Here is a 20,800-nt window from a genome sequence, read left to right as displayed (position 1 = left end):
GCATTTCTCGAGAAACCCCAAGCTCTTTGTTCTGTTTCTCTCTTCGCAAATGATAGCTTGCCAGCCAGATGCCTTCAGAACGTTCAGGTTTGCAATACCTGCAGTACTTTGACTTTAGAATTTGGAGATGCATTGTGGAAACAGGCCCTTCGGCCTACCGAGTCTGTGCTGACCAGCGATTACCCATACACTAGCACCACCCTACACACTAGGGACAATTTACAATATTTAGCAAAGCCAAATTCACCTACAAACTCGCACGTGTTTGTGGAATGTGGGTGGAAACCAGAGCACCCGGAGAAAACCCACATGGTCTGAGGGAGAAGGTACAAACTCCGTACACACAGCACCCATAGTCAGAATCGAACCCAGGCCTCTGCCGCTATAAGGCAGCAAATCTACCTGTTGCGCCACTGTGCCGACCTCAATGAACATGGATTAACCATGGTATTCTCTTAATCGACTCAATTTTTTAAAAGTGTGAATTTTTGATCGAATTATGAAACATTCTCTCTGAAGTTTAAATGGGAAGGGGAAGTTTATGCATTGTACTGGAAGAGTGTTGAATGATCAAACCCGGTGGGCTGATGGGCAGAGTCATCCAGTCATACAGCATGGCTGACGTTCGGCCCACTTTCCCATGCCAACCAATGTGCCCTATCTGCACGAGTCCCACCTGTCTGCACGCGGACCTGTGCAGGAGAGTGTTAATGTGTGGGGATTGTTGAAACCCCTCTTCAGACTGAAAAAGGCTTTGTTCCGACCCAAAACATCACCCATCCTTTCTCCTCCAGAGATGCTGCCTGACCTGCTAAGTTACCCCAGCACTTTGTGTCTATCATTGGTATAAACCAGCATCTGGAACAACTTCTTCCCTACAGCCATCAGGCTATTAAACCTCCAATAAGTTCCGAACTACCTAGACTATCTATTATTATATTACTAAAACTCTCATCTTGTTCGTTTGTTTGATTGTTTATACCTGAAATATAGCCGAAACAGTACATGATAGCGCAACAGTTTTAGGCTCACCCTACTCACCATTCGCCTTTGATCTCGATTGATCAAGTTTTGTTCATTTTGAAAAGCAATTAACATAATAAACTTTAATAAATGCACTCCTTCCCCTCCCCCCACTCCCCCCGCCGGGAGGACCGGTGCCCGTCTCGGCGTGCCCTGCGCCTGAACCTCCTCCTGTGGTGCAGCGTGGCGGCAGAGGGTCAAAGAAGATGGCCGTCGCCGTCGTGCTGCCGCTGCAGGAGAGGTTTGCACCCAACGGGTCCACGGCTCGCTCTGGCCGCCGCGATGGCCACCCAGGGCCGGGGTGAGTGGCTCCCTCTCCCCTTTCCTCTCCCCCCTCGCCCGCCCCCGGCCCCGGGGGAGACTCACCGGACGGCACAGGGTCCACGGATCGTCAGTTGGGGGAGGGTTGCCGGATCCGCAGGAGAGGATTGGACCCAATGGAGGTTGCCGGGCCCACATGAGAGGTTTGGAACCATTACCGTCTAGTTATTGTTATTATTGCACTATTATTGTTTGTTTGTTTTCTATGTGTACACATGTGTGCATGTATATATAAATATATATTATATATACCATTCCTTCTCTCCTGAGATGCTGCCTGACCTGCTGAGTTACTCCAGCATTTTGTAAATAAATACCTTTGATTTGTACCAGCATTTGCAGTTATTTTTTTATACTATGTATATATACATATATATGTAGTGTAGGAAAATAACTGCAGATGCTGGTACAAATCGAAGGTATCACAAAATGCTGGAGTAACTCAGCAGGTCAGGCAGCATCTCAGGAGAGAAGGAACAGGTGACGTTTCGGGTCGAGACCCTTCTTCAGACTGATATATATGATATATATATATATATATACACACATATACACATGCACTGAACTTTTTTTCTTGTTTATTATATTGTTTACAGTGTACTATGTTTACATATTCTGTTGTGCTGCTTCAACTAAGAATTTCATTGTTCTATCTGGGACATATGACAATATAACACTCTTGACTCTTGACTTCCTACACATATTTGATGCGCTTATTGATTGAGATCCAACTCTATGGTAGAAGAGTGTAGATGAGTTGAATGGCCCCATCTTGGTCTTACATACTGCTTGTCTGCCACCAACGTTATCAACTCTCAAAGATTTTATTCACTTCTTAATGGAATGAGTCCATACTTCAACCTTTGGCATTAACTGGGTAGCCCAGCTCAAAGGCTAAAACATTGCCACTAATAACGTACTAATAAATGTATTATAACACTTCATAAGTCGGATTAGGAATCCCCAAGTAGCTGACTGTAGTCAGCCTGTCTGGAATTGTTTAAGTCTGTATTTTTCTGCAAAGGCAAAGTAAGAGTAGATCTCCATTAGAGTCTGGAATATTAAATTAGAGACCAGACCCTTCGATCAACGCAATGGCAGATCTAGTGGGCATAGAGCCTTGAAGGTTAGTCCAATGCAATAATGACTACACACTGTTCTGCTAGTCATTGAAAGTTAGCACAGCCTCCACCACTTATAGGTGTTAATGCGACTAATCAGCTATAATCATCGGCCTTTCCATCAGCTTTTATCTGGTCTCGCTAATGGAGGATGACAAACTGCAGCTTTAGAGGAGCAGGGCACAGCAATTCTAGGACTAGAGTGCTTTTTGAGTGCCGGTAGTGCACAGAAGGTGGAGCGCTTCCCTCTGCCCCAACTTGAGCGAGAAATGCAAGACGGATAAGCTTAGGAAAGTTTAGACATGGATAGCACAGGTTTAGAAGGATTTGGGCCAAATGCAGGCAGGTGGGACCAGTGTAAGCGGGACGTGTTGGCCTGTGTGGACAAGTTGGGCCGTTTCCACCAAAGATACTAGAGGAACAAGATAGACCACTCGACCCTAAAATCCGTAGTATGTCATGGCGCCATTTTAGTAGGCGTAAACTTGCAGAAACATTTTTAAAAGAAAAATAACAAAAATCTGTGAATTGATAGATGAGATAAATTCTGCATTTTAATGGTATCATCACACCTACTGTTCCCCCAAAACACTAATTACTGCGAGAGGCATAGCAAACGGCGGGTTTTGCCTACTAAAATGGCTCCTTTGCGTACTACACTTCCCTATAGGCGATTTCAACAGAGTGGTCCATCTTGTTCCTCTAGTATCTTTGGTTTCCATACTGTATGACTCTATGACTAAGCCAGTTGTTTATATACAAAACATATAGATACATGAATTAAGAACAGAATTAGGTCACTCTGCACCCAAAACCTGTTCCATTATTTAACAAGGTCATCGAGTCACACAGTTAGGGCCAAACCCTTTGGCTCACCAAGTCCACGCTGGCTATCAATTCCCCATTTACACTAATCCTACATTAATCCTTCTGTTAATCCCCACATTGTTCATAACCTCCCCTCACCCACTACATCCTTGGGCCAATTTACAGTGACCAATTAACCAACCAACCTGCACGTCCTTTTGAAATGTGGATGTAAACCGGAGCGCCTGAAGAGAAAACCTACCCATTCACAGGGAGAATGTGCAAACCCCACGAAGACGGCATCTGAGGTCAGGATTCAACCTAGGACACAGTGAGGTGACAGCTTCTTGCAGCTGTGCTACTGAGCTGACCTAAACTGACCTGATTGTAATCTCAATTTCCCATTATTCAAAATTACCTTTCACTTCCTTGCTCAGCCTGGCTCTATCTCCCAATGCCTTAAAGATTAGAGACTGCTTCCATCGTAAGGTAACATCAAAGTCTTAGGACACCATGAAAGAATGAAAAATTGTCTCGGCTGTGTTATAAATAGACAATAGGTGCAGGAGTAGTCATTCGGCCCTTCGAGCCAGCACCGCCATTTAATGTGATCATGGCTGATCATCCACAATCAGTACCCCCTTCCTGCCCTCATGGGGAGAAGGCAGGAACGGGGTACTGATTGAGAATGATCAGCCATGATCACATTGAATGGTGGTGCTGGCTCGAAGGGCCGAATGGCCTCCTCCTGCACCTATTGTCTATTGTCTATTGTCTCCCCATACCCCCTGACTCCACTATCATTAAGAGCTCTATCTAACTCTCTCATGAAAGCATCCAGAGAATTGGCCTCCACTGCCTTCTGAGGCAAATTCCACAGATTTACAACTCTCTGAGTGAAAAAGTTTTCCTCATCTCCATTCTAAATGGCCTACCCCTTATTCTTAAACTGTGGCCCCTGGTTCTGGACTCCCCCAACATTGGGAACATGTTTCCTGCCTCTAGCGTGTCCAAACCCCATGAATAATCTTATACGGTTCAATAAGACCCCCTCTCATCCTTCTAAATTCCAGTGTCTATGAGCCCAGTCGCTCCAGTCTTTCAACATACGACAGTCAAGCCATTCCAGGAATTAACCTAGTGAATTGTGAGTGAGTTCCAGGCCCTGCCACAAGGGGAAGCATCCTTTCTATATCTACTCTACTATGCTCCTCATGATCTGGCACTTTGGCACACCTGGTAGAGCAGAGGGCGGCACAGCGGTCGAGTTGCTGCCTTACAGCGCCAGAGACCCGTGCTCGATCCTGACTACCGGTGCTGTCCGTACGGAGTTTGTACGTTCTTCCTGGGGCCGCATGGGGTTTTTTCCCAGGTGTTTCGGTTTCCTTCCACACTCCAAAGACGTACGGGTTTGTAGATTAATTGGCCAGACTTTTCAGGCTGAAAAGTCTGGAAAGGGTTCCAACCCAAAACATCACCTAATCCTTTTCCCCAGAGATGCTGCCTGACCTGAGTTGCTCCAGCATTTTGTGTCTCTATTCACTCAATGACATGATGCCTGTCACACCCTTAAAAAGAAGCCTCACCCATTGATACACTCGGAACAGTTGCATTATTCCTCTGTGGACTAATGGGTCTTAAATCAACTTGCACGTTCATGCGCTTTTGGTAAAGATGGACATCCTGACAACGGGTACTATCTGTGCGGAGTTTGTACATTCTCCCGGTGAATGTGTGGGGTTTTTCTGGGTGCTCTGGTGTCCAAAGATGTACGGGTTTGTACGTTCATTGGTTTCTGTAAATTGTAAAATGTCTCTAGTGTGTAGGATGGTGCTAGTGTACGTGATGATCGCTGGTCCTCGCGGACTCGGTGGGCTGTACCTCTAAAGGCTAAAAGCTAATGCTGCTGCCTCACAGCACCGGAGATCCGGGTTCAATCCTGACCTTAGATGCTATCTATGTGGAGTTTGCACGTTCTCCCTGTGACCGCACACATCCAAAAGACATGTGGGTCTCTAGGTTATTTGGCATCTGTAACTTGCCCCTGGTGTGTAGGGAGTGGATGCAAAAGTGGGATAACAGATAACATGACCAACGTGTTGTCCTCCAACTAAGATGTTAAATTAAACCAGAGCAAAAAAAGAAGAATTCTGATTCTATCTCTTTCTCCATCAATGCTGCCAGACCTGCTGAGTGTTTCCAGCATTATCTGGGTTTTTTTTAATGGACTTCCAGCACTTGTTTAATTTAGTTTAGTTTAGTTTAGAGATACAGCACGAACAACAGACTGTTCGGCCCACCGAGTCCGCACCGACCAGCGATCCCCGCACACTAACAGCGTCCTACACACGAGAGACAATTTACACTTATACCAATCCAATTCACCTGCAAACCTGTATGTCTTTGGAGCGGGGGAGGAAACCGAAGATCTTGGACAAAATCCATGCAGTTCATGGGGAGAACGTACAAACTCCGTACAGACAGCACCCGTAGTCGGGATCGAACCCAGGTCTCCGGCGTTGCAAGCACTGTAAGGCAGCAACTGTACCGCTGCACCACTTGTTGTTTATTTGCGTTTTTGACTCCGAGGATGAGAGTATTACCCCCTTGCCTCATGCAAGAAATGTACTTACATTGGTTGTGAAATGCGAACCAGCTTGAAGTTTAAGCTAATTCGTAGTAAAAACAAACTGTTTCGGATGTTTGCATACAAATTACATAATTATCCTTTTCCTTCAACACCCATCATGTCAGTAATGACAAGCTGTGTTTGCATTTGGGAGATAATGCGACTTTGTAAGCAGTGTGCTGTAGTTGGATTAGCATTATCGCAGGGATTTATACTGGCAAGGAAGTCAAGGATTACCTAGATTTACATCTGAGCCCATAAACTCTTTAAGCATGCTGATTCATTCCAATGTTGAGACTTTCTTTTATTGATACTAATAAGATAAAAGTTTTCCAACAGAAAAATAAATCCCAGCTACCTCAATTATCAATTAAGCAATGGACATTCTTCACGTTATGTTATGAGGCTTGCAATGTGTATTGACCAATGCTCCTCTAAATGCCTCCAAGTGTTAAGAGCTTACAGAGAATTCACAATGTCTACAATTAAAACAAACTTTGGGCACGCTGCCTGACTAAATAATTGTATTTGGAGGCTTCACAGTTTTCCATTTTGCCCATTTCTTCCTTTTGGTTATTTCAAATGAATTCATCTTTATTTACACTTCTTCCACACTGACCTTTTTGTTGTTCACTAATGACCTCTATCATCCCAGACCCTTTCATAAATAAATCTCTCCAGTTCCACCTTGGCACAGATTTGCTGTCTCTCTGCTCCGCCCCATGCCCACCCCTCCACCCATCCCTCCACCCTCCCCTCTACCCATCCCTCCACCCACCCCTCCACCCACCCCTCCACCCATCCCTCCACCCACCCCTCCACCCACCCCTCCACCCACCCCTCCATCCTCCCTCCACCCACCCCTCCACCCACCCCTCCACCCTCCCTCCACCCTCCCTCCACCCTTTCTTTCCATTTTAAAACCTGTCATGTCTGAAAGAAGTGCTACTTAAACTATTTCAGTGTCATTCACCCTTGAGTCTTTATCACAAAATTTCATTCACCCACGACTAAATGTCCTTATGTTTTAACTAGAGAACCCCTCTAGTTTCATTCACCCCAAAATAATTTCATTTGCCCTTGGGTGAAACATTCACCAGTTTAACAAACACTATCCTAAATTATGTAGGAAACAACTGCAGATGCTGGTTTAAATCGAAGGCAGACACAAAATGCTGGAGTAACTCAGCGGTACAGGCTGCATCTCTGGAGAGAAGGAATGGGTGACGTTTCGGGGGTTCAGACTAAAGCATATCCGAAAGTATGTCCTAAAGTATATCCTAAAGTATATCCAGTTCAAAATAAAAATCGGAAACATAAATTTTGTTTTCACGGGACCTGCCTGATCTGCAGAGTATGTCCAGGATTTACCGAACTGCAGTGAAAATGTTTTGTTGCTTGCTAACCAGTCAGAGTAAAGACAATACATGATTACAATCGAGGCATTTACAGTGTAAAGATACATAATAAGGGAATAATGTTTAGTGCAAGGCAAAGCCAACATAGTCCGATCAAGTATAGTCCGAGGGTCATCAATGAGGTAGATAGTAGTTCAGCACTGGTCTCTGGATGTGGTAGGATGATTCAGTTGCCTGATAACAGCTGGGAAGAAACTATGAATCTGGAGGTGTGCTTTTTCACACTTCTATACCTTTGCCCTGATGGGAGAGGGGAGAAGAGGGAGTGGCCAGGGTACGACTTGACCTTGATTATGCTGCTGGCCTTGCTGAGGCAGCGTGAGGTATAAACGGAGTCAATAGAAGGGAGGTTGGTTTGTGTGATGGTCTGGGCTGCGTCCACAATTTGCTGTAATTTCTGATTACACTTAATTAGCTTTGGGATCTTCTGGACACCTTCATCAAACTAACTCTTGTGTTTTCTGGAAGAGGCCAAGAGTTTTTTTCATAGATGCCAGTTAAGGTGAACATCGAGCCACAGTTGTTGTGATATGTCCACCATGTGACTCCAATCAGCTGGAAAGTGTCCGGTTGCCTGTCCGGTGAACTGAGCAATCTTTTCAGGGTCCTTGAAACCTTCTGTGTTGGTTTTCTTGTGCCCATTTTCTGAATCAAGCTGGCTGAAGATAACACTGTGTATTAGATGGTTGGTCAAGCATTTTATCGGGATGCATCACAGCTTGGTTTGGGAACAGCTCCACACAAGACTGCAAGAAATTGGAGGGAAACGTCGACACAGCTCGGACCATCATGCAAACCAATCTCTTCAAGTAACCCTTGCATTCCCTCTCTCTCTCTCCATCCCTCCGCCGACAATTCTGAATTTTACATTGTATGCGTCGTTGTCACCTTCCCCTAGCTAACAATGATCTATTCTACATTTTCCTTGAAATTCGTTCCCTTTGATCTCTCGTTTTCACACCTTACCCTTCCATATCTCTCGTTTCGCTCTTCCCTGACCCTCTGTCTGAAGAAGGGTCTCGACCTAAAACGTCACCCATTCCTTCTCTCCAGAGATGCTGCCGGTCCCGCTGAGTTACTCCAGTATTTTGTGTCTCCCTTCCATCGACTCCATTTTATACCTCACACTGCCTCGACAAAGCCGGCAGCATAAACAAAGACAAGTCACACTCTGGCCACTCCCTCTTCTCCCCTCTCCCTTCGGGCAAAAGGTATAGAAGTGTGAAAACACACACCTCCAGTTTTAGGGACAATTTCTTACCACCTGTTATCAGGCAATTGAACTATCCTACCACAACTTGAGAGTAGTTCTGAGCCACTGTCTACATTATTGGAGACACACAGACTATCTTTGATCAGACTTAATGCCTTTATCTTGCACTAAACCTTATTCACGCTATTCCCTTTATCATGTATCTCTACACTGTGAATGGCTCGATTGTAATCATGTATTGTCTTTCCGCTGACTGGTTAGCACGCAACAAAAGTTTTTCACAGTACCTCGGTACACGTGACAATAAATCTAAACTAATCTAACTACTGTTGGTTCCTGTATTGATACACGTCATTGGACATCCTTGTCTCCTATTTCATGCTCATTGCCAGTGCCTGGATTGGGGGTGGAAGAGATTTTGTTATGAGGTCATTCACATGAAATAGGATGTTTGTGATGTCAAGACTATGCTCCAAGGAGTTTGTTCTGGAGAGGAGTTTCATAGGTAATTTTCCATGCTCCCTCTTTGCTGGAGAATTCCATTCATTCGGACCTATTTGGGTCCGAATTAGCATTCAAGAGAGAGCTAGATAGAGCTAGCATTCAAGAGAGAGCTAGATAGAGCTCTTAAGGATAGCAGAGTCAGGGGGGTATGGGGAGAAGGCAGGAACGGGGTACTGATTGAGAATGATCAGCCACGATCACATTGAATGGTGGTGCTGGTTCAAAGATTTAGATGTGGCCCTTGTGGCTAAAGGGATCAGGGGGTATGGAGAGAAGGCAGGTACGGGATACTGAGTTGGATGATCAGGCATGATCATATTGAATGGCGGTGCAGGCTCGAAGTGCCGAATGGCCTCCTCCTGCACCTATTTTCTATGTTTCTATGTTTCTAAAGGGCCGAATGGCCTACTACTGCACCTATTGTCTATTGTATATTTCCCAGAAGGGTCTCGACCGGAAACGTCACCCATTCCTTCTCTCCAGAGATGTTGCCTGTCCCGCTGAGTTACTCCAGCATTTTGTGTCTGTCTTCATCTGGGACCTAGACTGGAATTTTTAAACAGCATAGGAGAAGACCTTCTCAGCATCATCCGAAACTCCCAGTAGTGAGACACATGCACTGACTACTTTCGTGTACTGATATGGTTCCCGATGTTGGGGGAGTCCAGAACCAGGGATCACAATTTAAGAAAAAGTGGTAGGCAATTTAGGACTGAGATGAGGAGAGACTTTTTCACCAGCCAGCACTGCCATTCAATACGATCATGGCTGATCATCCAAAATCAGTACCCCATTCCTGCTTTCTCCCCATATCCCTTGATTCCGTTAGCCCTAAGAGCTAAATTTAACTCTCTCATGAAAACATCCAGTGAATTGGCCTCCACTGCCTTCTGTGGCAGACAATTCCACAGATTCACAACTCTCTGGGTGAAAAAGTTTGTCCTTATCTCAGTCCTAAATGGCCTACCCCTTATTCTTAAACCGTGACCCCTGGTTATAGACTCCCCTCTCCAGGCATTAGTTTGCAACTTCCACACCATCTACTCTGAATCCCTGTAGGTTTGGGTGAACTCTGCTGACTCCAGTCAGTCCAGAGTCCACCATCAGCAAGCAGTGTGGTAGTCCGAGTTCTGTGATTGCTGGAGTGATTAACTAAAGCCATTATACATTGCGCTCTGATGAACACGGCATCAATAAAATCAGTCCACTCAGGAACAGCCATGCGGAATTTCTTATATTCCTTCGTCGTCTTTGAACGGATCTCAGCCTGGGATCAATAGCTCGTAAGTGGACTGCTCTGACTTCAGAAATCAGCAAGTAATAATGAACCCTGGCATCCAGGCTGATAAGCACCGCAAGTGCACCACCTACTCCTGTGGGCAGAAACAAATGAGCGATAGCTACTGCTCAGTCCTGGTCAGCAAGGCCTGACCTGGTACAAAATGTACTCGGCAAGACTTCAGGTTTGACATGCACTGAAGCAGGCAGGTAACATGGAGTGCACAGTTTGCAAGAAGCATCACCAGCCGTAATTGGAAGCCAGGATTTCAGCCCTGTGTATTCTGGATGCGATCAAACACGATAGACACTTGCGTCATATCTCATTCTGAAAAGCTACTAAACATTCGACAATGCTGCTGGAAAAAAATAACATTATCTTTGGAGAGCGAAAGCCCGCTAAAGTATCTCTCTGGTTTATATTTCTTCTGCTTTGGAAGAAATGACTGGAATCAAGATGTTCCCAATGACTTGACAGCCAATTAAATGGTTTTGAAAGATGGTCACTGTTGTGATGTAGGAAGCGCAGCAGCTAAATTGGACACAGTAAAATCCTGCAAACGGCAATGAGTTAATGACCAGATAATGAGTTGTAGTGCAGGGAATAAATATTGAGCAAGATACCAGGATAAATGTTCAACTCTTCCTAAATTTGTGTCAGTAGGTTCCTGTACATCCACCCAAATAGGCAGACATGATTTACTGTGCCATCTCATCAGCAAGATGGCATACCTAGCAATATAACTCTCAACTTAATGCTGCTGCCAAGAAAACACACCGACCCCTCTATTTCCTCAGCAGACGAAGGAATTTTGGGCTCGCCTCCAACGACTCTTGCCAGTCTCTGCAGAAGCACCGTAGAACGCATCCTCTTGAGATACATCACAACTTGTTTGGCAATGACTCTGCCCAAGACTGCAAGAAATTGCTTCTCAGCCTTCTGGCTAAGATCAGATGTAGTATCTGTTCTTATCAAGAGCGATGGAGTTGCTGCCTTACAGCGCCAGAGACCCGGTTTCGATCCTGACTACGGGTGTTGTCCGTATGTAGTTTAGATTTTAGATTTAGATTTTTAGATTTAAAGATACAGCGCGGAAACAGGCCCTTCGGCCCACCGAGTCTGCGCCGCCCAGCGATCCCCGCACATTAACACTATCCTACACACACTAGGGACAATTTTTATATTTACCCAGTCAATTAACCTACAAACCTGTACGTCTTTGGAGTGTGGGAGGAAACTGAAGATCTCGGAGGTATGGTCGATATGTTCTCCTCGTGACCGCGTGGGTTTTTTTCCGGGTGCTCCGGTTTTCTCCCACATTCCAAAGATGTATGGGCATGTAGATTAACTGGCTTCTGTAAATTGCCCCCAAGTGCGTAGGATGCTAAACTGGGGCAACATAGAACCAGTGTATGGATGATCGTTGCTCAGTGCCCACTCCACTATGTGTCACTAACCTAAACTAAAGTAAGCTGAACTAAAGTGCAGAAAATTGTAGATGTAGCCCTGTCCAACATGCAAACCAGCCAACATGCAAACCCCAAATCTACACTTCATGCTGCCTCAGGAAAGCAGCCAATATAAACAAGGACCATTCACACCCACAGATTCCCTCTTCCCTCCTCTGCCGTCAGGCAGAAGGTGCAAAAGCACGAACCACTAGTTTCAGGAACAGCTTCTTCTTCATTGAAATCAGACAACTGAATGAACTTCTGAAAAGCTAAGGGTGTCGTCCCAGTCTCCCAACCTACCTCGTTGTGGCACATGCACTTTCTCTACATCCACACTTTATCTGTAGCTGTAAACATTGTAATTCTGTATTCTGCACTCTGGATACTTTCTCTTTGCACTACCTGCTGCATTTGCGTATGGTTTGATTATAATCATGTATGGTACGATTTTATTGTACTGTATCTTGTTACACGTGATGGTAATAAAGCAAACCAGTACTAATACCTATTATATCTTAGGAGTGCACGGTGGCATCAACGTAGATCTCTGTGGTCTGAGTCACAGGAAAAAGGATGAATCCCAATTTCCCCTAACACAAAAGGTGGCAGCATCACCAAGAGGCAAAGCTGACAGTTCCAATAACAGGAGAAAAGAAATAGGTGATGTTTTGGGGTCGAGACCTTTCTTCAGCCTGAAGAAGATTCTCGACCTGAAACGTCAGCTATTCCTTTTCTCCAGAGATGCTGCCTGGCCCACTGAGCATTTTGTGTCTACTCTTGTTATAAACCAGCAGCAGCAGCAGTTCCTTCCTACACAGTTCCAATAACAGGGTTGCTTTTGCAATCTGCTGATACTATCTTTTCCCTCGAATCCCATGATAGTGGCGGTGCAGCGGTAAAGTTGCTGCCTTACAGCGCCAGAGACCCAGGTTCAATCCTGACTACAGGTGCCGTCTGAACGGAGTTTGTACGTTCTTCCTGTGACCGCATGTGTTTTCTCCAGGTGCTCCGGTTTCTTCCCGCACACTAAAGACATACAGGTTTGTAGGTTAATTGGCTTCGGTAAATATTATAAATTGTCCCTCGTGTGTAGGATAGTGCTAATGTACGGGGTGATCGCTGGTTAACGGGGACTCGGTGGGCCGCAGGACCTGTTTCCGCACTGTATCCCGAAACTAAATGGTGAACCAGATAAGTACACTCTCTGAGAGATTGGCGAAATCTGCACCCTCAGGTCTCACAAGCTCAAGCCACAAATTCTTATGCATGTTCCTTTCAGCTTTTCTTTCCCTGTGATGATCTGGCGGGCCTGATTTTTCTATTTGGTCCTCAAGCTAACCAACAATTTATTTACCATTAATATTAATCATCCTCATATCAAGAAACCACAGCATCAGTTCTTCAACAACATGACATTCCCCGAAAAGATGGTCCTTGAAGTGTTATGAATAAAACAAGAGGCAAATCAATGGGACTATTATCAGAGATGTCACTGTCAAATGGAGAAAATTAGCCATTTATCCTTGATATGAATTATTAACACCCATGGAACCCCTCTATATTGCATAGATACTTCACAACAGCCCTTCACATTTCAACAATTGCTCAATCTTTCCATAGCAGACTTTATATCCACTGGTACGGTACAGGAATATTTTTTCATTGTACATTCAGGTACAAATTCCACAAAGTGCTGGAGTAACTCAGCAGGCCAGGCAGTATTAGTGGAGGGACGAAATGTGTAGGAAGGAACTGCAGATGCAAGATAGATTTTCCGTTCAGTGGGATCGGGCATGTACTGAGGACATAGGGATGTCAGAGCATGGTGTTAGTGCTGTTTACATTAATTGTTGCCCATGACTACCAGCACAAAACAATTTAAGTCAGGTGTTTGCTTCTTGGGCAAGACTGACACACAAAGGTAAGACCACATCTGGAGTATTGTTTACAGTTTTGGTCTCCTAATTTGAGGAAGGATATCCTTGTAATTGAGGCAGTGCAGCGTAGGTTCATGAGATTGATCCCTGGGACGTTGGGACTGTCGTATGAGGAAAGATTGAAAAGACTAGGCTTGTATTCACTGGAGTTTAGAAGGATGAGAGGGGATCTTATAGAGACATATAAAATTATAAAAGGACTGGACAAGCTAGATGCAGGAAAAAATGTTCCCAATGTTGGGCGAGTCCAGAGCCAGGGGCCCCAGTCTTAGAATAAAGGGGAGGCCATTTAAAACTGAGGTGAGAAGGAACTTTTCCACCCAGAGAGTTGTGAATTTGTGGAATTCTCTGCCAGAGGGCAGTGGAAGCCGAATCACTGGATGGATTTAAGAGAGAGTTAGATAGAGCTCTAGGGGCTAATGGAATCAAGGGATATGGGGAGAAGGCAGGCACGGGTTATTGTTTGTGGATGATCAACCATGATCACAATGAATGGCGGTGCTGGCTCGAAGGGCCGAACGGCCTCCTCCCGCACCTAGTTTCTATGTTTCTATGTAAAATGCTGGATTAACTCAACGGGGCAGGCAGCATCTCTGGAGAGAAGGAATGGGTGACGTTTTGGGTCGAGGCCCTTCTTCAGACTGAGAGTCTGGGGGGGAGAGGGAAACTAGAGATATGGAAGGGCACAAAGGGAATGGATAGGCAACGTTTCGTGTCGGGACCCATGTATTTTGAGATGCAAGGAACTGCAAGTGAACACAAAACAGCGCAGACCAGAACGGGCCCTTTGGATAACAATGTTTGTGCTGAACATGATGCCACGTTAAACTGGTCTCATCTACCCAGTACATTGTCCTTATTCCTGGAATCTTAAGCAAAACACAAAGTGCTGGATTAAACTCTGCGGGTCAGGCAGCATCTGCGGAAGGAATGGGCGGGCAAAGCTTTGGATCAAGAGACCCTTCTCTGGGTGCTCCGGTTTCCTCCCACACTCCAAAGATGTACAGGTTTGTAGGTTAATTGGCTTCGGTAAAAGCTGTATCTCCATTCCCACCCCAGATGCTGCCTGACCCGCAGAGTTACCGCGGCACGTAGTGTTTTGCTCAACATTCCAGCATCTGCAGTTCCTTGTGACTCCAGGTACAAATTCCATCTCCCCTTTCAGTAGCCTGGGCTTGCCCTCATGAACATGGTGGCTGGAAAATGCAGAATCAAAATCATCACGTGACAAGTGTGCATTGTCATTTAAAATCCGGGCTCGGAGGCCGATGCACGGCTGGAAATGATCTGTTGTGCAAAGAAATGGCACATCAAGCCAGGGTAAATTTTCTGTGTAGTGGGATCAGGCATGTACTGAGGACATGGGGATGTCAGAGCATGGTGTTAGTGCTGTTTACATTAATTGTTGCCCGTGACTACCAGCACAAAACAATTTAAGTCAGATGGTTGCTTCTCAGGCAAGTAATCGTTTGTTTAAGACTGTTGGCTGTGCCTGATTTATTTGAATGGAGAGGAAAAAAAGAATGACTGGCGAATGATTAAAACAGCCTTCACTAAACCACCCTGCAACTCCTTTATAATGTCCTAAGAATGCAGGGTGAACAAGGCCCATCCAACATCCAATGTAGCTGATGGCAGAACAAAAGTCATATTAAACCAGTGCTTCAGACATCAGGACAAATTTGGAAGGTGTTTAATGTCCAGAACTGTTCGAACTTGGGGTAGCACGGTGGTGCAGTGGTAGCGTTGCTGCCTTACAGCGCCAGAGACCCTGGGTTGATCCTGGCTATGGGTGGTGTCTGTATGGAGTTTGTATGTTCTCCCTGTGACCATATGGGTTTTCTCTGGGTGCTCTGGTTTCCTCCCATACTCCAAAGATGTACAGGTTTGTAGGTTAATTAGCTTCGGTAAAAATTGTAAACGATCCCTAATGTGGAGGGATACAGTGGGAATGTTTGTTAGTGTACGGGGTGATCGCTGATGGACACGGGCACTGTGAGCGGAAGGGCCTGTTTCCACGCTGTATCTCTAAAGTCTAAAGTTAAGTTTCGTTGAAGTGCCAAGGACCTGAAAGTTAAGACACAAAGTGCTGGAGTAACTCAGCGGGTCAGGCAGCATCCCTGGAAAATATGGTTGGGTAACGTTTCAGTCGGGATTCCTCTTCAGTCTAAACAAGGGTCCCGACCCAAAACATTACCTAACCATATTCTCCAGAGATGTTGCTTGACCCTTTGAGTTACTCCAGCACTTTGTGTCCTTTTTTGGTAAACAAACATCTGCAGTTCCTTGGGTTTACCTAAAAGGTTAACTTTGATTCTTTCCCTGATGCTGCCTGATCTGCTGAGTGTTTCCAGCGTTTTCCACTTTTGTCTTGGATTTACCTTCCTTGTCACTCCCCCACCTAACTTCAACGCTGGACATCCTAATTTAATGGAATGGGATCGCCAATCCTTTTGCCAAGTCCGATCAGGTTAGTTTTTTAAAATGTTTTAAGATATAGTTCGAGATGAGAAAACATTTCTTCACACAGAGAGTGGTCAGTCTGTGGAATTCTCTGCCACAGAAGGTAGTTGAGGCCAGTTCATTGGCTATATTTAAGAGGGAGTTAGATGTGGCCCTTTTTGCTAAAGGGATCAGGGGGTATGGAGAGAAGGCAGGTACAGGATACTGAGCTGGATGATCAGCCATGATCATATTGAATGGCGGTGCAGGCTCGAAGGGCCGAATGGCCTACTCCTGCACCTATTTTCTATGTTTCTATGTTTCTAGTGCAGAAACAGGCCCTTTGGCCCACTGAGTCCTTGCCGACCAGCAATCCCCGTACACCAGCACTATCCCACGCACAGGGGACAATTTACAATTTTTACCAACGCAAAATTAGCCTACAGATCTTTGGAGTGCGGGAGGAAACCAGAGAACCTGGGGGGAAAACCCATCCCGTCACAGGGAGAACGTACAAACTCCGTATGGACAGCACCCGTAGTCAGGATTGAGCACGTGTCTCTGGCGCTGTAAGGCAGCAGCTTTACCGCTGTGCCACTGTGCTGCCCTCAGGTTGGGAGAGCATCTCATACCATTCCACTGCACTGTTTCTCACTGAACAGATTTACCTGGCATCTCAGATGCATGCTGATCCTACAACTAGTATTAGGCTTTGGGATCCCCGTCTCAGTGAATAGGCAGCCCATGGCAGATAAAATGTGCAGGAGAGAAACTGCTGACGCTGGTTTAAATCGAAGGTAGATACAAAATGCTGGAGTAACTCAGCTGGTCAAGCAGCAGCAACTCTGGAGAGAAGGAATGGGTGACGTTTCGGGTCGAGACCCTTCTTCAGACTGATGTCAGGGGAGGGGACGGGACAAAGATAGAATGTAGTCGGAGACAGGAAGACTAGTGGGAGAACTGGGAAGGGGGAGGGGATAGAGAGAGGAAAGCAGGGTCTATCTGAAGTTAGAGAAGTCGACGTTCATACCCCTGGGGTGTAAACTGCCCAAGCGAAATATGAGGTGCAGTTCCTCCAATTTGCGCTGGGCCTCACTCTGACAATGGAGGAGGCCCAGGACAGAAAGGTCAGATTGGGAATGGGAGGGGGAGTTGAAGTGCTGAGCCGCCGGGAGATCAGGTTGGTTAAGACGGACTGAGTGGAGGTGTTGAGCGAAATGATCGTCGTGCCTGCGCTTGGTCTCGCCAATGTAGAGAGGTTGACACCTGGAACAGTGGATACAATAGATGAGGTTGGAGGAGGTGCAGATGAACCTCTGCCTCACCTGGAAAGACTGTTTGGGTCCTCGGATGGAGTCGAGGGGGGGGGGGGTAAAGGCACAGGTGTTGCATCTCCTGCGGTTGCAGGGGAAAGTGCGTGGGGAGGAGGTGGTTTGGGTGGGAAGGGACGAGTGGACCAGGGAGTTTCGGAGGGAACGGTCTCTGCGGAAGGCAGAAAGGGGAGGAGATGGGAAGATGTGGCCAGTGGTGGGATCCCGTTGGAGGTGGCGAAAATGCTGGAGGATAATATGTTGTATGCGACGGCTGATGGGGTGGAAGGTGAGGACAAGGGGGACTCTATCCTTGTTACGAATAGGGGGAGGGCGAGCAAGAGTGGAGCTGCGGGATATTGAGGAGACCCTAGTGAGAGCCTCATCTATAATGGAAGAGGGGAACCCCCGTTTCCTAAAGAATGAGGACATCTCTGATGCCCTTGTATGAAAATGGGACTATTCTAATCATGCAGCTAGGGCATCTGACATAGGACCAGTCGCACCCTGGCCACTCCCACTTCTCCCCTCTCCCATCAGGGAAAAGGTATAGAAGTGTGAAAACGCACACCTCCAGATTCAGGGACAGTTTCTTCCCAGCTGTTATCAGGCAACTGAATCATCCTACCACAACCAGAGACCAGTGCTGAACTACTATTTACCTCATTGGTGACCCTCGGACTATCCTTGATCGGACTTTGCTGGATTCACCTTGCACTAAACGTTATTCCCTTTATCATGTATCTTTCCATTGTAAATGCATCGATTGTAATCATGTATTGTCCTTCTGCCGACTGGATAGCACGCAACAAAAGCTTTCCACTGTACCTCGGTACATGTGACAATAGACTAAACTGAAACTGAACAAGGCACCATTTCCAGAGGGGAACGATATTTTAAAAAAGGAGACATTGTTATTCCTGGGAATATTAAACGCATTACATCACTGAACATACAAAGATCATTCACTGAACCAAGACACTAGTAAATAAGGTGCAAGTGAGGAGAGGCAGCTGTTCATACCTTCCTGTGGGTTCCTTGTCATTAGGGCGGCACGGTAGCGCAGCGGTAGAGTTGCTGCTTTACAGCGAATGCAGCGCCGGAGACTCAGGTTCGATCCTGACTATGGGTGCTGCACTGTAAGGAGTTTGTACGTTCTCCCCGTGACCTGCGTGGGTTTTCTCCGAGATCTTCGGTTTCCTCCCACACTCCAAACACATACAGGTTTGTAGGTTAATTGGCTGGGTAAATGTAAAAATTGTCCCTAGTGGGTGTAGGATAGTGTTAATGTACGGGGATCGCTGGGCGGCACGGACTTGGTGGGCCGAAAAGGCCTGTTTCCGGCTGTATATATATGATATGATATGATGATATTATCTTATGAAAGTGATGGACAATGTAAACTGCAATGCTATAACTTCAAAATATTTCAATAAAATGATAAAGAATCCAGAAGTGTCATTTATTTCTAAGATGAATACAGAACCTGAAAATGATTATGAAAAATAGCGAAGTTGTTGCTTATACTGCACACACACACACACACACACACACACACACACACACACACACACACACACACACACACACACACACACACACACACACACACACGCACGCACACACACACACACACACACACACACAGTAATGAATTTTTTGGTGAGATCATAAAGTGGATGATGCATTAAATTCTCTGCAATATTGGACAAACTCCAGGATCAGTCAGTCATACTAAATGTGTTACACAGTTGAACTCGGTTAAAGTAATTGCACTTAAAATAGAATCACAGTAATGCCCATCTATAAATCTCCCTTTGACAGTAGCAGAACTTTGTTGTAAAAGTTGCATGTTAGAGGGTAGTATTCTTTTTTTTCTTCGTGATAGCAAGGAGCTAACGAGAAGCTAAACGGCCTCCCCTTTATTCTTAGAGGAGGCCATTTAAAACTGAGGTGAGAAGAATCTTTTTCACCCGGAGAGTTGTGAATTTGTGGAATTCTCTGCCACAGAAGACAGTGGAGGCCAATTCACTGAATGAATTTAAAAGAGAGTTAGATAGAGCTCTAGGGGCTAGTGGAATCAAGGGATATGGGGAGAAGGCAGGCACAGGTTACTGATTGTGGATGACCAGCCATGATCACAATGAATGGCGGTGCTGTCTCAAAGGGCCAAATCTCCTCCTGCACCTATTTTCTATGTTTCTACGAGCTGCGTGGATTGAAACAATGGGTTCAGGCAACTTGGCTAGAGTAGATGTGGAGAAGATAGTGGGAGAGTCTAGGACCAGAGGTCATAGCCTCAGGATAAAAGGATGTTGTTTTAGGAAGCTGAGGAGGAATTTCTTTAGTCAGAGGGTGGTGAATCTGTGGAATTCAATGCCACAGAAGTCTGTGGAGGCCAAGTCAATGGATATTTTTAAGGCAGAGATAGATAAGATTCTTGGTTAGAACGGGTATGAGGGGTTGAGGGGGAAAGAAGGAAAATGGGGTGAGGAGGGAGAGATAGATCAGCCATGATTTCATGGTGGAGTAGACTTGATGGGGTGAATGGTCTAATTCTGCTCCTATCACTTGTGAACTGAGTTTGTCCGATCGATAACAAATGATCTGCAACACATTTAAGTGCCTTCAAATGGCAATTTGTCAGCGCAGCTGGTCGAACTGCTGCCTCAGTGAACCAGAGATGTGGGTTCGATCCTGACTTCGGGTGCTTTTTCAGTGAAGTTGGCTAATTATTCCTGTGACCGAGTGGGTGGGTGGGTTTCCTCCGGGTGACGCGGTTTACTTCCACATCCCAAATATGTGCGGGTTTGTAATCACCCTCCCTAAATTGTCCCCAGTGTGGTGGGAGTGGGGGTGAAAGTGGGATAACATGGAGCTAGTGTGATCGGGTGATCCATTGTCGGCGTGGACTCGGTGGGCCAAAGGTCCTGCTTCCATGCAGTGTCTGTCTTTCAATCAAGCAGTCAAAGGGCCCAGTGAACCACTGTATCACTCTGTTCAAGAATGAACAACCTCCTACATCCCAAGAAAGTACGAATTTAAATAGATGTGGTATGAATTTCATACCCACCTACTGCATTAGCCATAGATAACGTTGCTTCTATTTTACTTGCCCATTACAATGGATAGCACAGTTCCATCCAGCAGTCGGATCTCCCTTCTTGTCGTAGTTTTGGGGGGTTAGTGCATGCCAATGTGTGGCAGAATGTGTACGCCTAAGCCCACCTGGCACATCTTCAGTTTAGTTTTTTAGTTTAAAGATACAGAAGCCGAAGCAAGCCCTTCGGCCCACCGAGTCCGCACCGACCAGCGATCCCCGCACATTAAGACTGTCCTATTCAC

At 45.8% G+C, this 20,800-nt stretch overlaps 1 protein-coding gene and 1 pseudogene across 6 annotated transcripts in view; one reads left to right on the top strand and one right to left on the bottom strand.

Moving 5' to 3' along the window:
- Nucleotides 1-20,800, bottom strand: part of gabrb3 (gamma-aminobutyric acid type A receptor subunit beta3) — a 649,138-nt gene that overhangs the window by 107,560 nt on the left and 520,778 nt on the right. The window lies entirely within an intron of this gene.
- Nucleotides 11,239-11,402, top strand: LOC144595654 (U2 spliceosomal RNA; annotated as a pseudogene).

This window comes from Rhinoraja longicauda, chromosome 7 (assembly GCF_053455715.1).
Source record: "Rhinoraja longicauda isolate Sanriku21f chromosome 7, sRhiLon1.1, whole genome shotgun sequence".
Classification (NCBI taxonomy): domain Eukaryota; kingdom Metazoa; phylum Chordata; class Chondrichthyes; order Rajiformes; family Arhynchobatidae; genus Rhinoraja; species Rhinoraja longicauda.
Note: the sequence above shows the minus strand (reverse complement) of the source record. Positions and strands in the feature narration are given on the sequence as shown.